We start from the raw sequence: 17,874 nt of genomic DNA on the forward strand, positions 1-17,874 counted from the left end.
CGAATCGGAGTGCGCCCGATTATAACTTGATTGACCCATGTTTACAAGATACAACTCAATTCGATAAGGTCATGTCTTAACTCACTCTTTTTGCGCATCCCATTGCTCATCTTTAATAAGAAACATCAACACTTGATGCTCTTCGTCGAAATACACAATTTGCGTAAATACGTATGGTGTTTCTTTTTCGAGGAACTTCTTCAACTTTGACCAATCAAAGTCAGAAACGTCGACATCTTCAAAAGATTTTTTTCCCTCGTCAACGTATGACTTCCAGTCATACTCATCTCTACCCCCCGTAATGTACATCAATGGAAACTTTGTTCGAATTCATGGTTTGTGTTCGATAAAAATGTATGTGTGTAAAATGTATATGGATGTTTGTAGATGTGAAGGGATATGTGTGTGTGTGTGTGTGTGTGTGTGTGTATATATATATATATATATATATATATATATATATATATATATATATATGCAAAATAAAACATATCCGTTGCAAAATAAAACAAATATATCCGTTAATCACCACCAACATTCGGCCACGTCTACAAAAAAGCTCAAACACATCACCAGCTTTCGTATGTTAACATCCAGCATGCCACCCCTAAACCACCAACACGCCGCGTTAGCCACGTGTTGGCGGCGTGTTGGGTGCACTTGGGCTCCAGCACGGGTACGTTAGAGATGGTCTAAGACCATGGATATGGGGCGTTTGTCCCCCACCCCTTATGTGACACTCACAAATACCCCTACAAACGCATTTAGTGAGACGTTTGTAGTTAATTTTTATGAGACGTTTGTCAATGTAAAACGCTGAAAATAAGAGGCGCTTTTTATTATTTTATTACTTTTTAAATACTTTTTCTACTTTTTTCACCACTTTTTAACCTAACATTCAATATATTTTGTCACATAAGCTACAAAACGTCCTCGACAACCTTCCTCATTAAAGCACACGGAGTTGTGGAAAAAAAATTAGCGTTTTCCAAATTCGACACAGGCCACGGTGGTTTCATCCACTCTGGCACGTTGTTAAACCGGCATTGAATCCCAACGTTTTGGTTCACCGTCGGTGGAGCGACATTGAATCTGGGGGCATTTTTATCCTTTTTTTTCTTTTTCTTTATTCTTCTTTTTTTTTCATTATTTAACTGTTTTTTTTTTTTTTTTTTTTTTGACTTGTTGCAAGTAGGAGAGAAAATGAAGATGAGAATGTCAATGGGATGAAGAAGGAGAGAGGGGGTGAAGACTTGTTACCGTACATATTCTTTTAGGGTTTTATTTTGGACCAAAATATTTTAACAAGGGCCAAAGAGTTTTAAAAGTTGGTTCAGAATTATTTGTCAAAAATGAATTAATAATATTAAAAGAAATTAAAAATAAATTAAAAATTAAATCAAAAATGAATTGGACACTGAACGATTTTCCCTATTTTGGGTTCAATGTTAAATCTCAGTGTTTTGGAAGACACTAAAATTGAACACCGAGCTCAGTGTCACGACTCATGGTGCTCTTACAACCCCATACTTAACTCGTCAAAGGCATAACCCTAAAAAAACCTCATCAACTCCACTTTAGCGTCAACATTATACGTAGTCTAACCACCATCGCAATGCACCACCATCAGCAGCCGTTTATTTTTAAAATTTTACTTGGATGGAGATGGTGTAGAAAATTTTAGGTTTTGTTCATTTAGGTTTTGAATTGTTACTTAATGGAGCTGGGGCAGGAAATTTTAGGTTTTCTTAATTTAGGTTTTTGATGGTGATTAATTATGAATTAATTAATAATAATAATAATAATAATATATTAATGAGATAAAATGTAAAGGGAAAAGTAATAAAAGGATAAACTACTCCCGACACATGACTATGGTGGGCTCCAGCTCCACACACGACACCTTCGAAATACTTTCTGGTGTGCACTTAGTTTTCGAACGTCTCTTTCAGCGTCACGAGTTTACACATCTTTCTCAGTGCTCGCCCTTTGAATCTTTAGCAAAGGCCTTTAGTCGTTTGATTAAAGTATTGGTCGCGAGAGAGCATGTTACATATTATGGAAGGGTGGTCGAAGAACAATGTCAAAAAGGATGATCGGAGTGATTAGCAGGTGGCCGAAAATTCCATTAAATTTACAAATTGTTAGGTCTCGAAATACCCAAGAATGAGATGTAAGTTTGTGATGTAGTTAGGCATGTTAGTAAAATTAGGTATGGAGTACAAGTATTTAATCCCACCCTTTAGTCACCTAAGTCTTCCTTAAGATAACACGTAGTTACACCTTGGAAGCGCACACACATCTTCAAAATATTAACAAATTGCTAGAGATTAAACCACTTATCCGAGTTTAAGAAGCCATGGAACAATAACGCTTATAAAACATACTAAAAGCCATGAGGTTGTCACTGTTCAGAGTGTTACCATTTGTATTCATATTGAATAATACATACAACTTCTATTTATTCATATTGTTTCATATTCATCATATTCATCATATTGATACATTCATATATTCATACTTATTACATCATCTCATGTTCCATACACAACAAGCATGAAGCATCAAATAAACAATAAACGATTAGATTGGTTTTGGAGTAGAGAATTGATTTCGAGAGGCTGTAATGCTAGCTTTTTCACACTCATACCTAAGAAAAACGATCCAATAGGCTTAAGTGATTATCGCCCGATTAGCCTTATAGGAAGCTATTACAAAGTCGTTTCAAAAATCCTATCGAGAAGAGTTCAAAGGATAATCCACAAGGTCATCGGGAAAGAGCAAAGTGCGTTCATGAAAGGTCGTTTCATTCTTGATGGTATACTATGAAATGTCCCATTCTTATTGATTAAAAACGTTCCATATTAATTGATTTCGTTGCGAGGTTTTGACCTCTATATGAGACGTTTTTCAAAGACTGCATTCATTTTTAAAACAAACCATAACCTTTATTTCATAAATAAAGGTTTAAAAAGCTTTACGTAGATTATCAAATAATGATAATCTAAAATATCCTGTTTACACACGACCATTACATAATGGTTTACAATACAAATATGTTACATCGAAATCAGTTTCTTGAATGCAGTTTTTACACAATATCATACAAACATGGACTCCAAATCTTATCCTTATTTTAGTATGCAACAACGGAAGCTCTTAATATTCACCTGAGAATAAACATGCTTTAAACGTCAACAAAAATGTTGGTGAGTTATAGGTTTAACCTATATATATCAAATCGTAACAATAGACCACAAGATTTCATATTTCAATACACATCCCATACATAGAGATAAAAATCATTCATATGGTGAACACCTGGTAACCAACATTAACAAGATGCATATATAAGAATATCCCCATCATTCCGGGACACCCTTCGGATATGATATAAATTTCGAAGTACTAAAGCATCCGGTACTTTGGATGGGGTTTGTTAGGCCCAATAGATCTATCTTTAGGATTCGCGTCAATTAGGATGTCTGTTCCCTAATTCTTAGATTACCAGACTTAATAAAAAGGGGCATATTCGATTTCGATAATTCAACCATAGAATGTAGTTTCACGTACTTGTGTCTATTTTGTAAATCATTTATAAAACCTGCATGTATTCTCATCCCAAAAATATTAGATTTTAAAAGTGGGACTATAACTCACTTTCACATATTTTTACTTCGTCGAGAAGTAAGACTTGGCCACTGTTGATTCACGAACCTATAACAATATATACATATATATTAAAGTATGTTCAAAATATATTTACAACACTTTTAATATATTTTGATGTTTTAAGTTTATTAAGTCAGCTGTCCTCGTTAGTAACCTACAACTAGTTGTCCACAGTTAGATGTACAGAAATAAATCGATAAATATTATCTTGAATCAATCCACGACCCAGTGTATACGTATCTCAGTATTGATCACAACTCAAACTATATATATTTTGGAATCAACCTCAACCCTGTATAGCTAACTCCAACATTCACATATAGAGTGTCTATGGTTGTTCCGAAATATATATAGATGTGTCGACATGATAGGTCGAAACATTGTATACGTGTCTATGGTATCTCAAGATTACATAATATACAATACAAGTTGATTAAGTTATGGTTGGAATAGATTTGTTACCAATTTTCACGTAGCTAAAATGAGAAAAATTATCCAATCTTGTTTTACCCATAACTTCTTCATTTTAAATCCGTTTTGAGTGAATCAAATTGCTATGGTTTCATATTGAACTCTATTTTATGAATCTAAACAGAAAAAGTATAGGTTTATAGTCGGAAAAATAAGTTACAAGTCATTTTTGTAAAGGTAGTCATTTCAGTCGAAAGAACGACGTCTAGATGACCATTTTAGAAAACATACTTCCACTTTGAGTTTAACCATAATTTTTGGATATAGTTTCATGTTCATAATAAAAATCATTTTCTCAGAATAACAACTTTTAAATCAAAGTTTATCATAGTTTTTAATTAACTAACCCAAAACAGCCCGCGGTGTTACTACGACGGCGTAAATCCGGTTTTACGGTGCTTTTCGTGTTTTCAGGTTTTAAATCATTAAGTTAGCATATCATATAGATATAGAACATGTGTTTAGTTAATTTTAAAAGTCAAGTTAGAAGGATTAACTTTTGTTTGCGAACAAGTTTAGAATTAACTAAACTATGTTCTAGTGATTACGAGTTTAAACCTTCGAATAAGATAGTTTTATATATATGAATCGAATGATGTTATGAACATCATTACTACCTCAAGTTTAGTAGGTAAACCTACTGGAAGTGACAAGAAATGATCTAGCTTCAAAGGATCTTGGATGGCTTGAAAGTTCTTGAAGTAGGATCATGACACAAAAACAAGTTCAAGTAAGATTTTTACTCGAATTAAGATAGTTTATAGTTATAGAAATTGAATCAAAGTTTGAATATGAATATTACCTTGAATAAGAAAGATAACCTACTGTATATAACAAAGGTTTCTTGATCTTAGATGATTACTTGGAATGGATTAGAAAGCTTGGAAGTAAATTAGTAAACTTGAAGGGATTTTTGAAGTGTTCTTGAAGTGTTCTTGAAGTGTTCTTCCTATGATGATTATAGCTTGATTCTTGAAGTGATTTTTGATGAAGATGATGATTAACTACTGGAAAAATACGTTCATAATAGTGTGGGTGTGTTGAGAGAGAATTAGAAAGAGAATTGGAAGTGAAATGGAGTGAATGATGAGTGGTAATTGGTGAGTGGTGAGTGGGGTTAAAAGGAGTTCTAGTTAGTTGACTAGCTCATGGTAGAAGTTAAAATTGATTAGTCATGCATGACATAATCAAGAGTGGAATCCCATGCTAGTTCCTATTGGTATATACCCATAGTAAGTACGTTTTGAAGCTGTGTATAATACGGGTAAGAATACGACTAGAATTCTTGATGAAAGAAAAAATGGGAAGGTAACTGTAACCATTTTCGTTAAGTATGAGTGTTTTGATATATGTCTTGAAGTCTTCCAAAAGTATTTTAATACATCTAAATACACTACATGTATATACATTTTAACTGAGTCGTTAAGCCATCGTTAGTCGTTACATGTAAGTGTTGTTTTGAAACCTTTAAGTTAACGATCTCAATTAATGTTGTTAACCCATTGTTTATTATATCTAATGAGATGTTAAATTATTATATTATCATGATATTATGATATATTAATATATCTTAATATGATATATATACATTTAAATGTCGTTACAACGATAATCGTTACATATATGTCTCGTTTCGAAATCCTTAAGTTAGTAGTCTTGTTTATATGTATATAACTCATTGTTAATATACTTATGGAGATACTTACTTATCATAATCTCATGTTAACCATATGTATATCCATATATATATCGTCATGTCGTTTTTACAAGTTTTAACGTTCGTGAATCGCCGGTCAACTTGGGTGGTCAATTGTCTATATGAAACATATTTCAATTAATCAAGTCTTAACAAGTTTGATTGCTTAACATGTTGGAAACATTTAATCATGTAAATATCAATCTCAATTAATATATATAAACATGGAAAAGTTCGGGTCACTACAGTACCTACCCGTTAAATAAATTTCGTCCCGAAATTTTAAGCTGTTGAAGGTGTTGACGAATCTTCTGGAAATAGATGCGGGTATTTCTTCTTCATCTGATCTTCACACTCCCAGGTGAACTCGGGTCCTCTACGAGTATTCCATCGAACCTTAACAATTGGTATCTTGTTTTGCTTAAGTCTTTTAACCTCACGATCCATTATTTCGACGGGTTCTTCGATGAATTGGAGTTTTTCGTTGATTTGGATTTCATCTAACGGAATAGTGAGATCTTCTTTAGCAAAACATTTCTTCAAATTCGAGACGTGGAAAGTGTTATGTACAGCCGCGAGTTGTTGAGGTAACTCAAGTCGGTAAGCTACTGGTCCGACACGATCAATAATCTTGAATGGTCCAATATACCTTGGATTTAATTTCCCTCGTTTACCAAATCGAACAACGCCTTTCCAAGGTGCAACTTTAAGCATGACCATCTCTCCAATTTCAAATTCTATATCTTTTCTTTTAATGTCAGCGTAGCTCTTTTGTCGACTTTGGGCGGTTTTCAACCGTTGTTGAATTTGAATGATCTTCTCGGTAGTTTCTTGTATAATCTCCGGACCCGTAATCTGTCTATCCCCCACTTCACTCCAACAAATCGGAGACCTGCACTTTCTACCATAAAGTGCTTCAAACGGAGCCATCTCAATGCTTGAATGGTAGCTGTTGTTGTAGGAAAATTCTGCTAACGGTAGATGTCGATCCCAACTGTTTTCGAAATCAATAACACATGCTCGTAGCATGTCTTCAAGCGTTTGTATCGTCCTTTCGCTCTGCCCATCAGTTTGTGGATGATAGGCAGTACTCATGTCTAGACGAGTTCCTAATGCTTGCTGTAATGTCTGCCAGAATCTTGAAATAAATCTGCCATCCCTATCAGAGATAATAGAGATTGGTATTCCATGTTTGGAGACGACTTCCTTCAAATACAGTCGTGCTAACTTCTCCATCTTGTCATCTTCTCTTATTGGCAGGAAATGTGCTGATTTGGTGAGACGGTCAATTATTACCCAAATAGTATCAAAACCACTTGCAGTCCTTGGCAATTTAGTGATGAAATCCATGGTAATGTTTTCCCATTTCCATTCCGGGATTTCGGGTTGTTGAAGTAGACCTGATGGTTTCTGATGCTCAGCTTTGACCTTAGAACACGTCAAACATTCTCCTACGTATTTAGCAACATCGGCTTTCATACCCGGCCACCAAAAATGTTTCTTGAGATCCTTGTACATCTTCCCCGTTCCAGGATGTATTGAGTATCTGGTTTTATGAGCTTCTCTAAGTACCATTTCTCTCATATCTCCAAATTTTGGTACCCAAATCCTTTCAGCCCTATACCGGGTTCCGTCTTCCCGAATATTAAGATGCTGCTCCGATCCTTAGGGTATTTCATCCTTTAAATTTCCTTCTTTTAAAACTCCTTGTTGCGCCTCCTTTATTTGAGTAGTAAGGTTATTATGAATCATTATATTCATAGATTTTACTCGAATGGGTTCTCTGTCCTTCCTGCTCAAGGCATCGGCTACCACATTTGCCTTCCCCGGGTGGTAACGAATCTCAAAGTCGTAATCATTCAACAATTCAATCCACCTACGCTGCCTCATATTCAGTTGTTTCTGATTAAATATGTGTTGAAGACTTTTGTGGTCAGTATATATAATACTTTTGACCCCATATAAGTAGTGCCTCCAAGTCTTTAATGCAAAAACAACCGCGCCTAATTCCAAATCATGCGTCGTATAATTTTGCTCGTGAATCTTCAATTGTCTAGACGCATAAGCAATCACCTTCGTTCGTTGCATTAATACACAACCGAGACCTTGCTTTGATGCGTCACAATAAATCACAAAATCATCATTCCCTTCAGGCAATGACAATATAAGTGCCGTAGTTAGCTTTTTCTTCAATAACTGAAACGCTTTCTCTTGTTCATCCTTCCATTCAAATTTCTTCCCTTTATGCGTTAATGCAGTCAAGGGTTTTGCTATTCTGGAAAAGTCTTGGATGAACCTTCTGTAGTAACCAGCTAGTCCTAAAAACTGGCGTATGTGTTTCGGAGTTTTCGGGGTTTCCCACTTTTCAACAGTTTCTATCTTTGCCGGATCCACCTTAATACCTTTTTTGTTCACTATGTGACCGAGGAATTGAACTTCTTCCAACCAAAATGCACACTTTGAAAATTTAGCGTACAATTCTTCCTTCCTCAATACTTCTAACACCTTTCTCAAATGTTCACTGTGTTCTTGGTCATTCTTTGAGTAAATAAGTATGTCATCAATGAAAACAATGACAAACTTGTCAAGGTATGGTCCACACACTCGGTTCATAAGGTCCATGAACACAGCTGGTGCATTAGTTAAACCAAATGGCATGACCATAAACTCGTAATGACCGTAACGTGTTCTGAAAGCAGTCTTTGGAATATCATCTTCTTTCACCCGCATTTGATGATACCCGGAACGTAAGTCAATCTTTGAATAAACAGACGAGCCTTGTAGTTGATCAAATAAGTCGTCGATTCTCGGTAGTGGGTAGCGGTTCTTGATGGTAAGTTTGTTCAACTCTCGGTAGTCGATACACAACCTGAATGTACCATCTTTCTTCTTGACAAACAAAACAGGAGCTCCCCACGGTGATGTGCTTGGTCGAATGAAACCATGCTCTAAAAGTTCTTGTAATTGGCTTTACAGTTCTTTCATCTCGCTGGGTGCGAGTCTGTAAGGAGCACGAGCTATTGGTGCTGCTCCTGGTACAAGATCTATTTGAAATTCAACGGATCGATGTGGGGGTAATCCCGGTAATTCTTTCGGAAATACATCGGGAAATTCTTTTGCGACGGGAACATCATTGATGCTCTTTTCTTCAGTTTGTACTTTCTCGACGTGTGCTAGAACAGCATAGCAACCTTTTCTTATTAGTTTTTGTGCCTTCAAATTACTAATAAGATGTAGCTTCGTGTTGCCCTTTTCTCCGTACACCATTAAGGGTTTTCCTTTTTCTCGTATAATGCGAATTGCGTTTTTGTAACAAACGATTTCTGCTTTCACTTCTTTCAACCAGTCCATACCGATTATCACATCAAAACTCCCTAACTCTACTGGTATCAAGTCAATCTTAAATGTTTCGCTAACCAGTTTAATTTCTCGATTCCGACATATATTATCTGCTGAAATTAATTTACCATTTGCTAATTCGAGTAAAAATTTACTATCCAAGGGCGTCAATGGACAACTTAATTTAGCACAAAAATCTCTACTCATATAGCTTCTATCCGCACCCGAATCAAATAAAACGTAAGCAGATTTATTGTCAATAAGAAACGTACCCGTAACAAGCTCCGGGTCTTCCTGTGCCTCTGCCGCATTAATATTGAAAACTCTTCTGCGGCCTTGTCCATTCGTGTTCTCCTGGTTCGGGCAATTTCTAATAATGTGGCCCGGTTTTCCACATTTATAACAAACTACATTGGCATAACTTGCTCCGACACTACTTGCTCCGCCATTACTCGTTCCGACACCATTTGTTCCTTTTGTTCTATTAACCCCTGGTCCGTAGACCTCACACTTCGTCGCGCTATGACCATTTCTTTTACACTTGTTGCAAAATTTGGTGCAGAACCCCGAGTGATACTTTTCACACCTTTGGCATAGCTGCTTCTGATTGTTGTTGCGGTTATTATTGTTGTTGGAATGATTGTTGTAGTTGCTGTTGTTGTTGTTGTTGTTGTTGTTGTTGTTGTTGTTATTGTTGGGCCGTTTGTTGTAGTTGCGATTGCTGTTGCGATTGTTGGGATAATTGTTGCGATTATTGTTGTAATTGCTGTTGTTGTTGTATTGGTGATTCTTATCACCGTTTTCCTCCCACTTTCTTTTGACTTGCTTCACATTGGCCTCTTCAGTAGTCTGTTCTTTAATTCTTTCTTCAATTTGGTTCACTAGTTTGTGAGCCATTCTACATGCCTGTTGTATGGAGGCGGGCTCGTGTGAACTTATATCTTCTTGGATTCTTTCCGGTAATCCTTTCACAAACGCGTCGATCTTCTCTTCCTCTTCTTCGAATGCTCCCGGACACAATAGGCACAATTCTGTGAATCGTCTTTCGTACGTGGTAATATCAAATCCTTGGGTTCGTAACCCTCTAAGTTCTGTCTTGAGCTTATTGATCTCGGTTCTGGGACGGTACTTCTCGTTCATCAAGTGCTTGAATGCTGACCACGGTAGTGCGTACGCATCGTCTTGTCCCACTTGCTCTAGATAGGTATTCCACCATGTTAACGCAGAACCTGTGAAGGTATGCGTAGCGTACTTTACTTTGTCCTCTTCAGTACACTTACTTATGGCAAACACCGATTCGACCTTCTCGGTCCACCGTTTCAATCCGATCGGTCCTTCGGTTCCATCAAATTCCAAAGGTTTGCAGGCAGTGAATTCTTTGTAGGTGCATCCTACACGATTTCCTGTACTACTAGATCCAAGGTTATTGTTGGTATGTAGCGCAGCCTGTACTGCGGCTATGTTTGAAGCTAGAAAAGTACGGAATTCCTCTTCATTCATATTCACGGTGTGTCGAGTAGTCGGTGCCATTTCCTTCAAAATAGTCAAATGGAACAAGTTAATCATACAGAATATTAAGAGTAGTTAATAGTATTTCGTAGCATAATATGAACTCATTTATAAAAGCTTTTTCTTCATATTAGCGTTTTATAAGTTTAAATTCGGGTAGTACCTACCCGTTAAGTTCATACTTAGTAGCTAATATACAATTCAACTACTACAATTCTATATGAAAAACTGATTATAATAATATTTCGCGTTCAAACTTTTATACAATATTTTACAAACTTACAATACCGCTTATTTTACATAAAGCATGAAATATAGCACACAATAACTTTGATACAAGATAGTTGTGAAGATAATTCTAGCTAGTACACAAGTCGTTCAGCAAAGGTAATAAAGACACGTAATTCATACGTCCAGAAACAAGTCATGCATTCTGGTTTTACTAGGACTACTTCCCATCCTTGGTCTTGTGGAACATAACCGTTATGGCCGTTGATAAGACAGCGTGTTGTAACGTCGTCAAAGGGACGAGGGTTACGTAATGTCCAACAGTCCCGTAACAATCTAAAAACCTCATTTATTACCCCAATTACCGACTCCGTCACTTGTGGGAACGTTTTGTTTAATAGTTGTAGGCCGATGTTCTTGTTCTCACTTTGGTGAGAAGCGAACATTACTAATCCGTAAGCATAACATGCTTCTTTATGTTGCATGTTAGCCGCTTTTTCTAAATCACGAAGTCCAATATTCGGATATATTGAGTCAAAATAATTTCTTAACCCATTGCGTAGAATAGCATTTGGGTTCCCCGCAATATATGCGTCAAAGTAAACACATCGTAACTTATGGATTTCCCAATGTGATATCCCCCATCTTTCGAACGAAAGCCTTTTATAAACCAAGGCATTCTTGGAACGTTCTTCGAATGTCTTACAAACTGATCTCGCCTTAAATAGTTGTGCCGAAGAATTCTGACCGACTCTAGACAAGATTTCATCAATCATGTCTCCGGGTAGGTCTCTTAAAATATTGGGTTGTCTATCCATTTTGTGTTTTTATACTGTAAAATAGACAAGAGTTAGATTCATAAAAAAAATACTTATTAATACAAGCAATTTTTACATATATCATAAAGCATAAGCACACTATATTACATATATTACACCACACGAATACAACTATCTTATTCCGACTCGCTCGTTTCTTCTTGTTCGGTTTTGGTTCGTTTTGCCAAGTTTCTAGGGATATATGATGTTCCCCTAATACGAGCCGTCGTTGTCCACATTGGTTTAGAAAAACCTGGTGGTTTAGAGGTTCCCGGGTCATTGTTACAACTTAAGGACTTCGGGGGTTGACGATACATATAAAGTTCATCGGGGTTGGAATTAGATTTCTCTATTTTTATGCCCTTTCCCTTATTATTTTCTTTTGCCTTTTTAAATTCAGTTGGGGTAATTTCTATAACATCATCGGAATTCTCGTCAGAATCCGATTCATCGGAGAATTGGTAATCCTCCCAATATTTTGCTTCCTTAGCGGAAACACCATTGACCATAATTAACCTTGGTCGGTTGGTTGAGGATTTTCTTTTACTTAACCGTTTTATTATTTCCCCCACCGGTTCTATTTCTTCATCCGGTTCCGATTCTTCTTCCGGTTCCGATTCTTCTTCTGGTTCCGACTCTTCTTCCGGTTCCTCTTCGGGAACTTGTGAATCAGTCCACGAATTATTCCAATTTACATTTGACTCTTCATTATTAGGTGAGTCAATGGGACTTGTTCTAGAGGTAGACATCTATCACATAATATCAAACGCGTTAAGAGATTAATATATCACATAATATTCACATGTTAAAAATATATAGTTTCCAACAAAATTTGTTAAGCAATCATTTTTCAAGTAAACACGGTCGAAGTCCAGACTCACTAATGCATCCTAACAAACTCGATAAGACACACTAATGCAAAATTCTGGTTCTCTAAGACCAACGCTCGGATACCAACTGAAATGTCCCGTTCTTATTGATTAAAAACGTTCCATATTAATTGATTTTGTTGCGAGGTTTTGACCTCTATATGAGACGTTTTTCAAAGACTGCATTCATTTTTAAAACAAACCATAACCTTTATTTCATAAATAAAGGTTTAAAAAGCTTTACGTAGATTATCAAATAATGATAATCTAAAATATCCTGTTTACACACGACCATTACATAATGGTTTACAATACAAATATGTTACATCGAAATCAGTTTCTTGAATGCAGTTTTTACACAATATCATACAAACATGGACTCCAAATCTTATCCTTATTTTAGTATGCAACAACGGAAGCTCTTAATATTCACCTGAGAATAAACATGCTTTAAACGTCAACAAAAATGTTGGTGAGTTATAGGTTTAACCTATATATATCAAATCGTAACAATAGACCACAAGATTTCATATTTCAATACACATCCCATACATAGAGATAAAAATCATTCATATGGTGAACACCTGGTAACCAACATTAACAAGATGCATATATAAGAATATCCCCATCATTCCGGGACACCCTTCGGATATGATATAAATTTCGAAGTACTAAAGCATCCGGTACTTTGGATGGGGTTTGTTAGGCCCAATAGATCTATCTTTAGGATTCGCGTCAATTAGGGTGTCTGTTTCCTAATTCTTAGATTACCAGACTTAATAAAAAGGGGCATATTCGATTTCAATAATTCAACCATAGAATGTAGTTTCACGTACTTGTGTCTATTTTGTAAATCATTTATAAAACCTGCATGTATTCTCATCCCAAAAATATTAGATTTTAAAAGTGGGACTATAACTCACTTTCACAGATTTTTACTTCGTCGAGAAGTAAGACTTGGCCACTGTTGATTCACGAACCTATAACAATATATACATATATATTAAAGTATGTTCAAAATATATTTACAACACTTTTAATATATTTTGATGTTTTAAGTTTATTAAGTCAGCTGTCCTCGTTAGTAACCTACAACTAGTTGTCCACAGTTAGATGTACAGAAATAAATCGATAAATATTATCTTGAATCAATTCACGACCCAGTGTATACATATCTCAGTATTGATCACTACTCAAACTATATATATTTTGGAATCAACCTCAACCCTGTATAGCTAACTCCAACATTCACATATAGAGTGTCTATGGTTGTTCCGAAATATATATAGATGTGTCGACATGATAGGTCGAAACATTGTATACGTGTCTATGGTATCTCAAGATTACATAATATACAATACAAGTTGATTAAGTTATGGTTGGAATAGATTTGTTACCAATTTTCACGTAGCTAAAATGAGAAAAATTATCCAATCTTGTTTTACCCATAACTTCTTCATTTTAAATCCGTTTTGAGTGAATCAAATTGCTATGGTTTCATATTGAACTCTATTTTATGAATCTAAACAGAAAAAGTATAGGTTTATAGTCGGAAAAATAAGTTACAAGTCGTTTTTGTAAAGGTAGTCATTTCAGTCGAAAGAACGACGTCTAGATGACCATTTTAGAAAACATACTTCCACTTTGAGTTTAACCATAATTTTTGGATATAGTTTCATGTTCATAATAAAAATCATTTTCTCAGAATAACAACTTTTAAATCAAAGTTTATCATAGTTTTTAATTAACTAACCCAAAACAGCCCGCGGTGTTACTACGACGGCGTAAATCCGGTTTTACGGTGCTTTTCGTGTTTCCAGGTTTTAAATCATTAAGTTAGCATATCATATAGATATAGAACATGTGTTTAGTTAATTTTAAAAGTCAAGTTAGAAGGATTAACTTTTGTTTGCGAACAAGTTTAGAATTAACTAAACTATGTTCTAGTGATTACGAGTTTAAACCTTCGAATAAGATAGTTTTATATATATGAATCGAATGATGTTATGAACATCATTACTACATAAAGTTTAGTAGGTAAACCTACTGGAAGTGACAAGAAATGATCTAGCTTCAAAGGATCTTGGATGGCTTGAAAGTTCTTGAAGTAGGATCATGACACAAAAACAAGTTCAAGTAAGATTTTTACTCGAATTAAGATAGTTTATAGTTATAGAAATTGAATCAAAGTTTGAATATGAATATTACCTTGAATAAGAAAGATAACCTACTGTATATAACAAAGGTTTCTTGATCTTAGATGATTACTTGGAATGGATTAGAAAGCTTGGAAGTAAATTAGTAAACTTGAAGGGATTTTTGAAGTGTTCTTGAAGTGTTCTTCCTATGATGATTATAGCTTGATTCTTGAAGTGATTTTTGATGAAGATGATGATTAACTACTGGAAAAATACGTTCATAATAGTGTGGGTGTGTTGAGAGAGAATTAGAAAGAAAATTGGAAGTGAAATGGAGTGAATGATGAGTGGTAATTGGTGAGTGGTGAGTGGGGTTAAAAGGAGTTCTAGTTAGTTGACTAGCTCATGGTAGAAGTTAAAATTGATTAGTCATGCATGACATAATCAAGAGTGGAATCCCATGCTAATTCCTATTGGTATATACCCATAGTAAGTACGTTTTGAAGCTGTGTATAATACGGGTAAGAATACGACTAGAATTCTTGATGAAAGAAAAAATGGGAAGGTAACTGTAACCATTTTCGTTAAGTATGAGTGTTTTGATATATGTCTTGAAGTCTTCCAAAAGTATTTTAATACATCTAAATACACTACATGTATATACATTTTAACTGAGTCGTTAAGTCATCGTTAGTCGTTACATGTAAGTGTTGTTTTGAAACCTTTAAGTTAACGATCTCAATTAATGTTGTTAACCCATTGTTTATTATATCTAATGAGATGTTAAATTATTATATTATCATGATATTATGATATATTAATATATCTTAATATGATATATATACATTTAAATGTCGTTACAACGATAATCGTTACATATATGTCTCGTTTCGAAATCCTTAAGTTAGTAGTCTTGTTTATATGTATATAACTCATTGTTAATATACTTATGGAGATACTTACTTATCATAATCTCATGTTAACCATATGTATATCCATATATATATCGTCATGTCATTTTTACAAGTTTTAACGTTCGTGAATCGCCGGTCAACTTGGATGGTCAATTGTCTATATGAAACATATTTCAATTAATCAAGTCTTAACAAGTTTGATTGCTTAACATGTTGGAAACATTTAATCATGTAAATATCAATCTCAATTAATATATATAAACATGAAAAAGTTCGGGTCACTACATACTAGTGGCTAACGAGATGACTGATGAAATTAAAAGACAAAAGAAAAAGTGCATGATCTTCAAGGTTGATTTTGCAAAAGCGTTTGATAGCATCAATTGGGAATTCCTTTTTAAAGTAATGGAAAGAATGGGATTCGGGGTAAAGTGGATAAATTGGATTCGAGCATGCTTAGCATCGGCTTCAATCTCGATCCTAGTAAATGGGTCTCCCACCGAGGAATTCATGGTACAAAAAGGCGTAAGACAAGGCGACCCTCTTTCCCCATATTTATTCATTATTGTGGCGGAGGGATTAAATGTTCTTATTAAGGGAGCCATTCAAAACAGCCTCTTCAAGGGAATAGAAGTCGGCAAAGATAAGATAGTTGTATCACACCTTCAATATGCCGATGACACTATAATATTTGAAGAATGGGGCAAAAGAAACGTTCGAAATGCACTAAATATACTAAAATGCTTTGAAATCTATTCGGGGTTAAAAGTGAATGTTTCAAAAGGTTGTTTATATGGGATTGGGGTTCAAAAATCCATAGTCGAAGATATGGCAAACTCCTATGGATGCCAAGTGGGTTGCCTTCCTTTCTCGTATCTCGGGTTGCCTATCGGGAAGAAGATGAACAACATTCGAGATTGGGAACCTTTTATTGAAAAAATCCATTCAAGACTAGGAGATTGGAAAGAGAAAATGATTTCATTTGGAGGTCGTCTAACCCTCATCAAATCGGTCCTCAGTAGCCTTCCATTATACGCCTTCTCCCTATTCCGTGCTCCAACGTGCGTCATCAACATGCTCGAAGGTTTGCATCGAAAATTTTTTTGGGGCAGGACGGGTGATAACACAAAAATATCTTGGGTCAAATGGGATACCATTCTACTTCCTTATGAGGGCGGGGGGTTAAATATCGGGTCTCTTAAAGCAAAAAACATGGCTCTTTTAGGAAAATGGTGGTGGCGATTTCAAAACGAAAAGTATGCTTTTTGGGTCAAAATAATCACAAGCATATACGGGCGGGATGGAGGTTTGGTTTTAACTCTCCAAAATAATTTGGGATGGGGTGTTACTTGGAGCAACATCCGAAAAGCTGGTTACTGTATCAATAACTTGAATATCGATTTTACTAATTCATTCGAAAGGGTACTGTGCAAAGGAGATTCCGTATGTTTTTGGTCAGACAGGTGGCTTAATGGCTTTATCCTCAAGGAGAAGTTTAAAAGATTATACAGGTTAGAAAGTGAAAAGGAGGCGTTGGTCATGAATCGAATCAACAAACACGAAACAGGAATTCGCCTCAGTTGGAATTGAATAAGAGAACCGAAAGGTAGGACGCAAACGGAGTACAATGAACTCACGAACCTGCTACAAAGCTTTGCTTTCGGTACTGGGGAAAAAGACAGCTGGAAGTGGAATCTACAACCGAATGGAGAATTCTCAACGTGTATCCTCTCGAAATTAATTGACGACAAGCTTTCACAAAATGCATCTCCACAAACAGAAACAGTTCGACTTCCGATCATTCCACAAAAAATAGGAGTTTTCATTTGGCGGGTCAAACAACGACGTATCCCGGTGAGAGTTGAACTAGACAAAAGGGGCGTAGACCTTGATTCAGTGCGTTGTCCGGTATGTGACAATGATGTGGAAACCGTTGAGCACGTTTTCATCCACTGCCCATTTGCGAAAGACCTATGGCTTCGTGTCTTTCGATGGTGGAATCTCCGACGTCCTGTTTACTCGCAGCTCGAAGAACTCTTCCATGGGGTTATCGATTCAACACACCCCAACAAAACCTCCACACTATGGCAAGCAATTGAATGGGTGTGCGGGTATTTGATTTGGCGCAATAGGAACCTCATTCTATTCCAAAGAAAAAAAGGAAACGGCCCCATGACCCTCAACGAAGTTCAAATAAAGTCGTTCGAGTGGATTTCGAGA

This window comes from Rutidosis leptorrhynchoides, chromosome 7 (genome assembly GCF_046630445.1).
Source record: "Rutidosis leptorrhynchoides isolate AG116_Rl617_1_P2 chromosome 7, CSIRO_AGI_Rlap_v1, whole genome shotgun sequence".
NCBI lineage: Eukaryota > Viridiplantae > Streptophyta > Magnoliopsida > Asterales > Asteraceae > Rutidosis > Rutidosis leptorrhynchoides.